This window comes from Cupressus sempervirens, chromosome 9 (genome assembly GCF_028749045.1).
Source record: "Cupressus sempervirens isolate cs-2001-9-10 chromosome 9, ASM2874904v1, whole genome shotgun sequence".
Lineage (NCBI taxonomy): Eukaryota > Viridiplantae > Streptophyta > Pinopsida > Cupressales > Cupressaceae > Cupressus > Cupressus sempervirens.
The window spans coordinates 189562848-189575285 of record NC_143126.1 but is presented as its reverse complement, the minus strand read 5'-3'; the positions used below and the strand labels follow the sequence as shown (position 1 = coordinate 189575285).

Below are 12438 nucleotides of genomic sequence, written 5' to 3'. Positions count from 1 at the left end.
TAGATTTGTAGAGCGAATAGGCTAGTTCATCCGTATAGAGGGATATACAATCTAGTCATACACACACAAAGGATATATTCTTTGAACAAGATAACAGTACAGGTGAACAAAATGATAGGAATACAAGATTAGGTGAAGGCAGGAATATTGATCCATATCAGGAGGATGTAATGTTTAGACTGTTATCGGGTACACTAGAGTAGGGGCAACATATGCAACAGGAGCAGAATAGGTGAATGGATATGATGTTGCATCTCATTGCTAGACATATGGGTATCGATATTAATCCAAGTGATGTCAACATTGGGGGAAATGACAACAATAGCGGCAATAATAATGGAGGTTGAGGCAACAACAATGGTCCTAAGAATAACATTAATGGTAATAATGGACATGGCAACAATCAAAATGAGGTTGATAACTTTAAACATGTTGCAAGCCTACCTCGAACAACGAGCTCAAGACCTCTTCTACCCACCTTCCCACCCAAAGATCCAGTTCAACCAATTAATTAACTACAGATTACCGAGTTATATGATTAGTTCAAGAGGGATTGGGAGGCTAGTGGACCAGAGTTTCAGGCAGATATTTCCCTTAGAGATTATATGCACTTGAGGATGAGATGCATGCCCAGATCAAGGGGGAGAAATCAAAACATTGAGCTTAGAAAGAAAGTTGGGAAACTTTCTTTACCTTATTATGATGCTTTAGGGAAGATGATCGCACAATCTTGGGTGCAGAAGGTAGATACATACTTGCAGCTGAATCCTATGCCTGAGGAGAAGGCTATAAAGTATGTGGCTATTCACTTGGATGGACCGGTGCATGAGTGGTGGCATCATGGCATGGTAACCTTGGGGCATAATCAAATCACATCTTACAAGGAGTTCACTGAGAAGCTCATAGAGAGATTTGATACCAAGGATCTCGAGTTACAGTTTAAGGAGTTGGCACAACTCAAGCTGTGGGAATTAGTTGAGATGTATATCAGTGAATTTTAGAGGTTAGTATGTTGGTCACAGATATTTCAAAAAGGAGCTTAGTAGTGTTGTTTATGGATGGACTCTTAGATCCCTTGAGGGGTTGGGTCAAGGGGCATGACCCAACTACATTATAGGAGGCTACTAAGAAGGCTCATGACTTAGGACCTTCTTCTTTTAGGAGCAAATTTCAGCATAGGGATTAATATATGAAAAAGGACAAGGAGAAGGACAAAAAAATCTTTTCACAAGGATGCTCAGCCAAAAAGGGATAATAAGTTGGATAATGACACCCTGAACGAGTTGAGAAAAAAGAATCTATGTTTTCATTGCAGAGATCCTTGGAATTTATCTCATAAGTGTCCTCTCAAGGCTAAGGAAAATCAAATGGAATATTTCTTAGCAGAGGAGTGACAATCACAGGAGGAGGATCGGTACTTTGATTCAAATGAGGATACCACTACAAAGGAGAGTAGATTTCTAATAATGAGAAGTAATTGGCATGATTAATGAGCACTCAGAAGGCAATCACATTTAAGGTTAGGGTACTACCCAGGGCCAGAAAGTGATTTGACTCATTGATGTTGGGGCTACACATAATTTCATAGATGCACAATTGGTAACCAAGAGAGGTTTATAGACTGAGGAGCACGTCGGGTTTAGAGTCATGGTAGCTAATGGTGACAAATTATCATGGACTCGAATGATATCTAATCTTCACATCAGGTTTGGAGATGGCTATGAGTTGGAGGATGAGTTCTATTTAGTAGACATGGGAGACTATGATGGAATCCTCAACATGACATGGATGGCCTCGCTAGTCAAGTTCACACTCAACCTAGAAAAATTGGAGATGAGGTTTCAACATGAGGGGAGAACTATTGTACTTAGGGGACTTTCAAATGGGAGTTGTAGAGTAGTCTCCTTGAGGAGAAAAAAAACTTTTTCAGCATAATGACATACAGTGGGTAGCAGAATGTTTCACTATGCCAGCTTCACAGAAGCCATAGGTGAAGAGTCATCCACCAGATATCCAAGAGATACTTGACAGGCACACTAAGGTATTTGGTGAGATTTCACATGTGGTTCCTCCTGACAGGAGGATAGAGCATGTTATTGAGCTCGAGGAGGGAGCCAAACTAGTTATGATTACTCCCTATCGTCATCCTAAGAAACACAAGGATGAGATAGAGAATGCAATTAAGGAGTTGTTTGAGATGGGGCATATCAGGCCTAGTAAGAGCCCCTTTGCTTTAGTAGTAGTATTGGTAAAGAAGAAGGACGAGATGATGCACATGTGCATCAATCACAAGGCATTAAATAAGAAGAGTATTAAGAATAAATATCTCATCTTGTAGATAGATGAGTTGATTGATGAGCTGCATGGTGCATGCTTATTTACGAAGATTCATTTTACGGTCAGGGTATCATGAAATCAAGATGAGGGTGGAGGACATTGAGAAGACAACCTTTTAGTGTCACTATGGCCACTTCAAGTTTTTGGTTATGCCATTTGGGTTAACCACTGCCCCTGCTAAATTCCAGAGTTGCATGAATCAGGTATTCAAGGGGCGGCTTAGGAGATTTGTCCTTATTTTCTTTGATGACATTTTAGTCTTCAGTAAGACTTGGGAGGAGCATTTACAACATCTTGAGATGTTGTTTTCCATTTTGGAGAATGAGTCACTACATGCCAAGGAATCTAAGTGTGAGTTTGGGTTGACTGAGCTACTATACCTTGGGCATATCATCAGCATAGATGGAGTTTGGGTAGATCCTGAAAAGATTAGAGCTATTGTTGATTGGCCTACTCCTATGAACCTTACACAACTTAAAGGGTTCTTTGGTCTCTGTAGGTTTTATAGGAGATTTTTTAAGTGTTTTTCATAGATCGTTGCACCCTTGACAAACCTTACCAAGAAAGGGACCTTCACATGGACAAGGGCAGCTCAGAGAAGCTTTGATCATTTCAATAAGGTGATGTCATCATATCTAGTACTAGCTCTACTGGACTTTGCAAAGCCATTTGAGCTTCATTGTGATGCATCAAGAGATGGGATTGGGGCAGTCTTGATGCAAGAGAAGCATCTCATTGTTTTTTAGAGCAAGAAGCTCCATGGAGTGGAGATGAGCTATTCCATCTATGATCAGGAGATGTTGGCTATTATGCATGTATTGGCCAAGTTTCGACCCTACCTAGTTAGAGGGAAGTTTGTTATCAAGACTAATCACAACAACATCAAATACTTCATGAGCGAACATGATTTAAATGATAGACAATAGAAGTGGATTATGAAGCTGCAAGCTTATGACTTTGACATTGAGTTTGTCAAAGGGAAGAAGAATGTGGTGGCAGATGCTTTACCTAGGAGACTTCATATTTGTGCTATAGCTTGGATTATAGGAGATTGGAGAAATAAGATTATAGTAGTGTATGTGAGGGACACTTGGGCTTTTGGAGTGATTGCAAGCACCATACAGGATGACCATTATGTTGTGATGGATGGATTGATCAAGTTCTAGGGTAGCATATATTTGATTCCTTCATCATAGTTTAGGGAGGTAATATTGAAAGCATTTCCCAATGCACCTACAGCCGGACATCTAGGGGTCTTTAAGACCTATAAGCAGATCTATGAGCAGATTCGCATGGAAAGGGCTCAAGGATGATGTTCAAAAGCATGTTAGGGAGTGTGCAATTTGTTAGCAAAATAAGGGAGAGCGCACATATCCTATAGGGTTGTCACAACCTTTTCCCATTCTGGATAGGAAATGGGAAAGTATTTCTATGGACTTCATCACTAGGTTACCACAAGTACAATGGAGAGATTGCATCTATGTGGTAGTTGACCAACTGAAAAAGTTTGCTCACTTCTTTGCTATTCCATCCACCTACACAATAGCAGAAGTAGCCAATCTTTTCTTCAGAGAGATATTCAGGTTACATGGGCTACCTAGTTTCATTGTCAGTGATCACGATAGTAAATTTATGAGTGTTTTTTGGCAGGAACTATTTAGATTGTGTTGCATAGATCTTACACCTAGCACTAGTTATCATCCACATATAGATGGGCAAACAGAGATTGTGAATAAATGGGTGGAAGGATATCTGAAGAATTATGTGACTGCACAATAGAGAGCTTGTGTCAAATGGCTACATATGGGAGAGTACTGTTATAACACCACTTATCAAATGTCCATCAAGATGACTCCATTCATGGCGCTATATGGTTATGAAGCACCTAGCTTCATGGATCTAGTTCTGGGGAATAGTAGAGTGCCCAAAGCCAAAGACTTCTTGTAGGATAGTCAAGATATTTTGAGGGTGCTCAAGGAGAATATACAATAGGCCCAAAATTAGTAGAAATTGTATGTTGATCAGCAACATATAGAGCACAGTTTTGAGGTTGAGGATATGGTTTACTTGAGGCTACAACCATACAGATAGTCATCACTCAAGAAGAGCAATGCAGAGAAGTTGAAGCCTAGGTTTTATGGTCCCTATAGAGTGATTTATAGGGTGAGCGAGGTTGCCTACGAGATTGATCTTCCAGAGGGTAGTCGGGTGCATAATGGGTTTCATGTGTTGACGCTTAAGAAAGTCATCGGTTAGAGAGTTGTGCCTTCTGTAGATTTTCCACCATTAGATGAGGAGGGGGAGCTTGTATTGATTCCTAAGGCTATTCTAGATACTAGGGAGAGGACTCTATGAAATAGGGTGATTAAATAATATTTAGTCTGATGGAGAGACCTGCCAGAGGAAGATGCTACTTGGGAGAGTGAGCAAGTGTTACAACAAACATGACTGAGATTGCTTGAGGACAAGCAATTTCGAGGGTGGCAAACTGTAATGTCCCCACTTTAACAGTTGTCCAGTTGTGTGACCATTAGCCTTTTATTTTATTTTATTTATCCCAGATTGATTGTGAAAAGTGGTCAACCATATGAAGTAGCTAGGAATAAAAGGAGAGCTTGTGGCTATTGTTAGGCACGTTGAATATGAGAAGAAATTGGATGCGAGAGTTATGGATCTGTTCTTGGCATTAAAGGATGTCTACCCTCTCTTGTTGGCCTTTGGAATTCATTGCTATTAGCTTCATTAATAGGTAGCTTCAGCGCATTTCCAGCTATAGGCAGATTGGGCATTTTCTCATATCATTCTCACTCCGTGTTTGATACCTATGCCATTGTGAAGGGATGATTTTACATGTTATAATGTTGGAGTAATTAGTGAGTAGTAAAGTTTGCTATGTATTTGATTTTATTAGTTTGAAACTAATATTATTTCAACAGTAGTTCAATCTTCAATTTGCATAATTCCTTCTTTTTCATGTTATATGGTTTCGAACTATGCAAAGACATTAAAATATCTATCAACAATTGGTTCAGTTTTTGGGCATTTCCAAGGTGCCCATTACAAAACATGCAGTTGGTTACTATGATACATTCCAACACAAAATGAGTTGTCAACATAGTGCATGCAATGAACTCATGCACACCCACTTAAAATGTTACTTTTCCTAAAAGAATGATTCATGATAGTATATAAATTGAAGTAAGAGTGATGGAGTTGAATTAGAATTTCTTGATATGGAGATGAAAGAGAGAGATAGCCTAGAAAGAAATATGAAGATGTAGAGATATAAAGGTACAAGAAGGGATTCATCAGGGCAGAATAGTTCTTAGAGAACATGAGATGTGTCTAGATGGACAAACAATAAGTGTATGCACATGTGTATGTATGCATATGCATGTGTGTGCAGAGGTAGAAAGTGAGATAGATTGAGAGGTGGGAAGGGGGATATATATTGGAATAGAGAAGGACAATGAGATAACAATATAGAGATAGAGGGAGATATCAAGAGGAAATATAAATGTGTAGAGATTTAAAGAAAACGAAAGAAGGTGATTGAGTGAGATGTATGGATAGAGAGGGGGAAACATGTCTAGAAATGGAGGGGGAAGAGGAAAGGAAAAGATAGAGATAAATATCTAGAGGATGGGAGGAGAGAGAGAGAGAGAGAGAGAGAGAGAGAGAGAGAGAGAGAGAGAGAGAGAGAGAGAGAGAGAGAGAGAGAGAGAGTAAAATGAATTTTCATAACTCTATAGCCTGTACCTATTGTTTAAATCTCATGATCACACCCATTGGTCACAAATGCAATAACAAGTTTTAATTAGTCATAATATATCTTATACACATCATGTGCATAGCATCATATATTATATTGTAGGGTAATATGAAAAAATCATATATACTTGCCACATGTTATAAATGATAGAAGATTTAATATAGAAACGATAGATAAACTGAGCTAAAAGAAATGGAAGAAATTGCTAAATTAAGAGGAGGGTCACTTCATTATTTTACATTACTGTCGAGCTTCATCCATAATCAAAATCATCACAAATGAATTTGCCACACCAAGCACACAACACATGATGAGAACCAAGCAGAAGATTTGATAAATGGTAATATCTCATTCATGTGCAATGAAAATTGTATCCAGATAGAAGATGCTTGAATTATGTCAATAGATTAGAAATGTGCCTAGAAGCTCCCTCCCGAACTCCTTAGTTATTTTTTGTGTTAGTGATTGCCAGCGGTTAATGTTCTAAGAACCTATTTAAACCCCTTCCTCTTCTTGCTTGTTCCCATACCACACTTTCTTATCTGTCTCTACTTTGTATTTTCCAAATCTGTGCTTCCCTTCTACATAAAATGGCTCTTTTAGGGATGTTGAAGTTTGTGATGATTTTATTGCTATAGGGGATGCCACAACTTGACCCGTTTCTCAATGGATGAAGTTGTTTGCTCTGGTGGAAGAAGAGCCCTTTGTACTAAAATACAAGAAGAAGTGACATTCCCAGCCTGGTGAATGAAGCGATCAAATCTAGAGCATCTAAATCATTAGCCTAAGAAGTAATTAGGAAATTTAATAATACAAATAAAGCCCATCGTCAATAGTTATAATTGACTTTTGCTCTATATCTCAATAACCACACATACTCTATGTTCCTCTCTTCTTATCTAAGTCTGACATATGCATGCGCCCACACACACACACAATGTGATTTCCTCTCACTATCTATCATTGTCTCTCCCCTTTCTCTTATAAGAAATTTTATAAATATGAATTAAAAAAATTTCCTCTCCCTATCTATCATTATCTCTTCCCCTCCTCTCTTTTCTAAGGATTTTTATAAAAATGATTTTGAAATTTATTCTAACTATTATGAGAATGAATAAATAATTAATTTTTCTATTATATTTTATATGAGTTAGTGAGAAAGAGCAAGAGAGGTGGGAGGTGGGGTGTTTACAAGATAGGATACAAAATAAAGTCTTCAATTGATCACGTATCTTGCATATGTATATACAAAAAATAGGCCACAATTTTCCCTATTATCCTCCCATAAATAGAGTACAAAATAAAATTTCTAATTGACAACATATCTTAAGTATGTATACAATAAAATAGGCCACACTTTTCCCTAATTGACTCCCCACACCTATTCTATGCACCCATTGCACACTAATTGCTAGTATAATTTCTTTGAAAATCAAATCGCGTCCCCTTGTCCGCTTCCGCATTTTTTCGACGTCTACAACATCTGACAAAGCTCCTCTTTGATTGAGCAGGCCCCACATTGACCACCTCAAAAGCCCTACGCTCATCCTCTCTCTGCTCTTTTAACCCATGTGTTGAATCTCAACATTTTATGCCCTCGTCGAATACCCAACTCCACGGAAAGATTGCATCAATTTGTGAACGATATCTTCACGTCCCATATTTCCATCCTTTTCTATTTATAATTTTAAATATTTTAGGTGTAATTTTAAGTATTTTTTATTAATTTGAAAAAAATGTGAATTTTGTATTTAATTATTCTTAACATATATTTAAAGTTATATTAGTCTATTTAAAATAAACATGTAAAAACTTAAAACTAGCAATTGTATCTTTGTGTAAAATTATTTATAGGAAGATTTTTTTATAAAAAATTATTAAGTTTAATTTATAAGATAATAACAATTCTTTTATTAAATTCATTTTAAAAATAATATTAAGTAATTATAAATTAGTTCTATATTATAATTACATATTTTTAGAATTAAAATTATTTATTGTCTTTTTCTAATTAAATTATGATATTCAATCATTCTAAATTACGATCTTAGGGCAAGTGGAAATGTGTTATGACTTGTATCCTTTCTATTCTTTCACTTCTACCATTTGTCATTATAGAAATTTTCCTTTGCGTGGAAGACGTAAGTGAGCCCATTTTCTACAAGTGGAGATGAATGAAGTCTTAAGTCCTTCATTTATCATTACTCGACCACCGTAGCACAGACGCTACACCTAGTGGGAATAATAAGTCAAGTCATTGTGTCCTATCGCAAGGGAAAATTTCATATAGCAAGGGAAAATTTTCAAATTTGAAAAAATTCTATTAGTACTTAGTCAAATTCATTTAGTATTCCCTTCCTTCAAATTCAAAATTTCCAAGTTCTACCAATCTACAAATCTCATATTAATTACTACAGTGTGTTCAATAGCTTTTATCTTAGGAGTCATTCTTAGCACATTTTATTGGTTGAAAAAGATGGACTACATAGAATTTTATGAAAAATGGGAGCTGCAATATTGGTCACATAGATTCAACTATCGAAAGCTCAACCTCACTACAAAGGTGAAATAAGAATAAATTTGATACTTAAATAAAATCAAAAACAAATTAAAACATCTTTCTATTAGATATTTAATTATGTACATGAGACTTTCCAATTCATGAATAGTCAATGTTCTGTATTTGGATTTGACAATTGCATTTCTTATGTATGATTAGTTATACAAATTGTGTTGGTCTTGATCTCAATTGTAGAGCTTCACGGATGAGAATCTTCTTGGCTATGGAGGCTTTGGGCAGGTATACAGGGGTACTCTGCCTTCCGGCGAAGAAATCGCCGTGAAATGCATCACAAAAGATTTCACGGAGGAATGAAGGAATTCATGGGAGAAATATTGAGCCTTGGGCAGCTGAAGCACCGGAATTTGGTGCCTCTGAGGGGCTGGAGCAGGAAAAATGAGCGCCTCTTCATTGTCTATGACTACATGTCCAATGGAAGTCTTGAAAGAAATTTGTTCAGTCCATAATCGAATCTAACATGGGCTCACAGATACAAAATCCTCAAAGATGTAGCCACCAGACTATTGTATTTACACGAACAGTGGGAAAAATGTGTGGTGCATAGGGATATTAAATCCAGCAATATATTATTGGACTATGATTTGAACGGTCATGTGGGGGATTTTGGTTTGGCAAGATTATATGATCACAGTGAAAAGCCCCAAAAAACTCATGTGGTGGGCACGCTTGGGTACATTGCACCAGAGCTTATACATTCTGGAAAGGCTTCTCCTTCGACGGATGTCTTTAGCTTTGGGACTCTTTTGCTGGAGGTCGCCTATGGAAGGAATCCTGTAGACGCCCAAGGTTTGATTTTGGTTCAATGGGTTTGGGATTTGTATGCAAATGGGAGATTACTGGATGCTGTTGATGAAAAGCTTGGCGAGGATTATGAGAAGGCTGAGGCTGAGAAAGTGCTTGTATTGGGTCTTGTCTGTTCAAACCCTAATCCAAATGAGAGACCAGGCATGAAACATGTGTTGCCGATTCTTTGTCGTGAGGGTGCTTTGCATTTGGATCCTCTTCAACCCTCTACTTATAAATAAGTATTCTTACATTGACATTGCACACTTGAATTTGTATGCTGTTACTTTTCTGGATTTTGCTGAATGATGCTGGTGGGAGTGTTCCATTCAACTATTTTGCATTCATCAACAACAAGAATACTATTAATGGCAGCTTTGTGAAGGCATTTTCTATCAAAAATGGAGAGTTTCTTGTGAAAGTTGTATACATAAGAGGATTTGTATGTTGCATCCAGCATATATTGACAAGGGAATATTCCAACGCCCATCAATCTCAAGATTGGGAATAAATAAGGGTTAGGATCGACTACAACAACAACTCCAAGCACTTGGAGATTAGTATCACAGCAATTGGATAGGCGGCCCCTCAGAAAAAAATGAATCTGGATGATACCATTGAAGATATCTCCCTTCTCGTCTTGACAACCCATCATTTTGGAGTCATGGCTTTACATTTATATTGCTTCTCTTGTTTTATAACCATTTTTCATCTTTTATGCTCAGGATTGTTGTTATTATTGCATGTTATATCCTTTGTCAGCATTCTTTTGGTCTATAGTCAGATTATCAATTCAATTATATAAGATGGTTATTTACCTTTTTTTAATTTTTAATTAGATATTTAATATAAATTGAAATAAAAATAAATTAAACATTGTTAATTTTAAATTAACTTTTCAGCATGTACAAGTAACATATTCCTTTGCTTGTCTTGACAACCCATCATTTAGGGGCAATGGTTTTATGATTCTATGACTTCTCTTATTTAATAACGACTTTTCATCTTTTATGTTTAGAGTTACTCTTAATGCTTGTTATAACCTTTGTCGACATTCTTTAGTTTTGGTCTATAATCATGTTATCAATCCAATAAACCTATCTTATAATTGAATTATCATGTACTATTTTGTGATTTTTATTAGCTCATCACATAAGCTTATAACAATTAAGATTGAAGTTCTCAAGTTTGCCATATTTTTCGAGAAGGAAATAGGAAAGCTGATTGGCTTGCCAATAAAGGAGCTAATGGAGTATCAATTTTAGTTTATAATAATCAGTAGTTCCTTTTGGTTAAATTTTATATTGGTCTTATATATTAGGCTTATCCTTGATCATATGTAAGTTAGATACATTGGTTAATTGAGGGGTTGTCGAGGTCATTTTATGATTTACAGTTTGATCATGGGTATTGTCATCAAAGGGTTTCTATAGTTTTTTCTCTCAATTCTGTGCATATTTTACTCTACAGTAGCCCTCTAGACTTAGTATTTTTAGGGGAGTGGATCTTTATTTCGTTGTAGCCTCAGGTTTATTATTGTTGTTGATATTACAATGGTGATTAGATTCTTAGTTGTGCTATTTTGAGGTATCTAATTGTACTATCATATGATGGAGGTTATGTATGTTTATGATCTTGTTCATAGTTGTAACGCCCCGCCAAGGGATCCAAAAGAATTAACCTAAAGTTTCACTAAGTTTGCTAAACATTTTTTTTTTTTTTTTAAGTAAGAAAATATAACATACACATCAAACACATAGTAGCAGAAGCAATAACATGTAATCATCGACAAACATACATTGCAAGTTACATTTCTTAAAAATCCCAAGACGTTGAGTCACGTTTAAATTTAATTAAATCTAAGTCTAACAACTATCACATACATATGAAGGAATAATCAGAAAGTCCCATGTCCATAATATACATTTGTTCCGAATGCCTCTCGGCAAATTAATTTCGAATGCTCAATCATCCACTGTACAAGTCACAGGGTATGAAAGGCTTAAAAGAATATACATATGTAAAGATAAAGATACAACATCCTCAAATCTATGATACAAAGTACAGTAAAGATATATATATAACTATTCACCATACATGATACATCCATACATCCATAATGATAAAACATCTATCATAAAATCTAACCATCCATCATAATAATCCAAGAACATAGTGAAGGTAAATGCCAATCACGAAAACTCCAGCCACGGTGACCACGGAAAGGATCTCAATGGTAAGAGTAAAAGCACTACCACTCGACCTCGTGGAACCTAAATGGTCCACTCCCACCGCGCTGAGGAGATAGTCTCAAGTCCCAAATAGGATAACAAAACCTATAATCATAAATACTCTCTAAGTCCAGGAAATCCTATAAGTATGCTAACTCAAGGGTTCCTAAAAAGATCGACATCTAAACCTAGAGGTACCACAAGACACGTAGGAAACCTAATATGCAAGTGGGAAAGTGTCATCGCAAAAGTCACGTAGAAGTTACCTGAGCAATCCCCTAGGAATCCCGGGTCCCTACTGATCCCTGCGGCCACTAGTATCCTCTCGTACTGACGAGGCATACTATGGAGTGCAAGGTCGTAACCAAGACTTCTCTCTACCCCATCCTAGTCTATACTAGCACTCAAGGCATGGGAGAGAACATACAATTATCTTGTTAGGTTCATTTTCCCTCATTTAGTGTAAATGTTTTCACTTATTAAAACAACTTACAATGGGTTACTCCAGGCAGCCTCTTAGGGCCCCGATCCCCATTGCAAGCCACTTCCTGACACTACACATAGATAACCTACCCTAGGCTCATGAAATCACAAATCAAGAATCATAATAAAATCACCTCAGTCCTATACAAGCAACTGAAAAACATCATAAAAGATAAGCCACAAAATTTACATTAGTTCTTCATGAGCAACAGACAAGCATAAAATAATAATCATATGATCACGACAGTTCT

The 12438-nt window shown here is 36.7% G+C and overlaps 1 pseudogene; it reads left to right on the top strand.

Moving 5' to 3' along the window:
* The first annotated feature begins 8980 nt into the window (after positions 1-8980).
* Positions 8981-9715, top strand: LOC149538114 (L-type lectin-domain containing receptor kinase SIT2 pseudogene; annotated as a pseudogene).
* The last annotated feature ends 2723 nt before the right edge of the window (positions 9716-12438 follow it).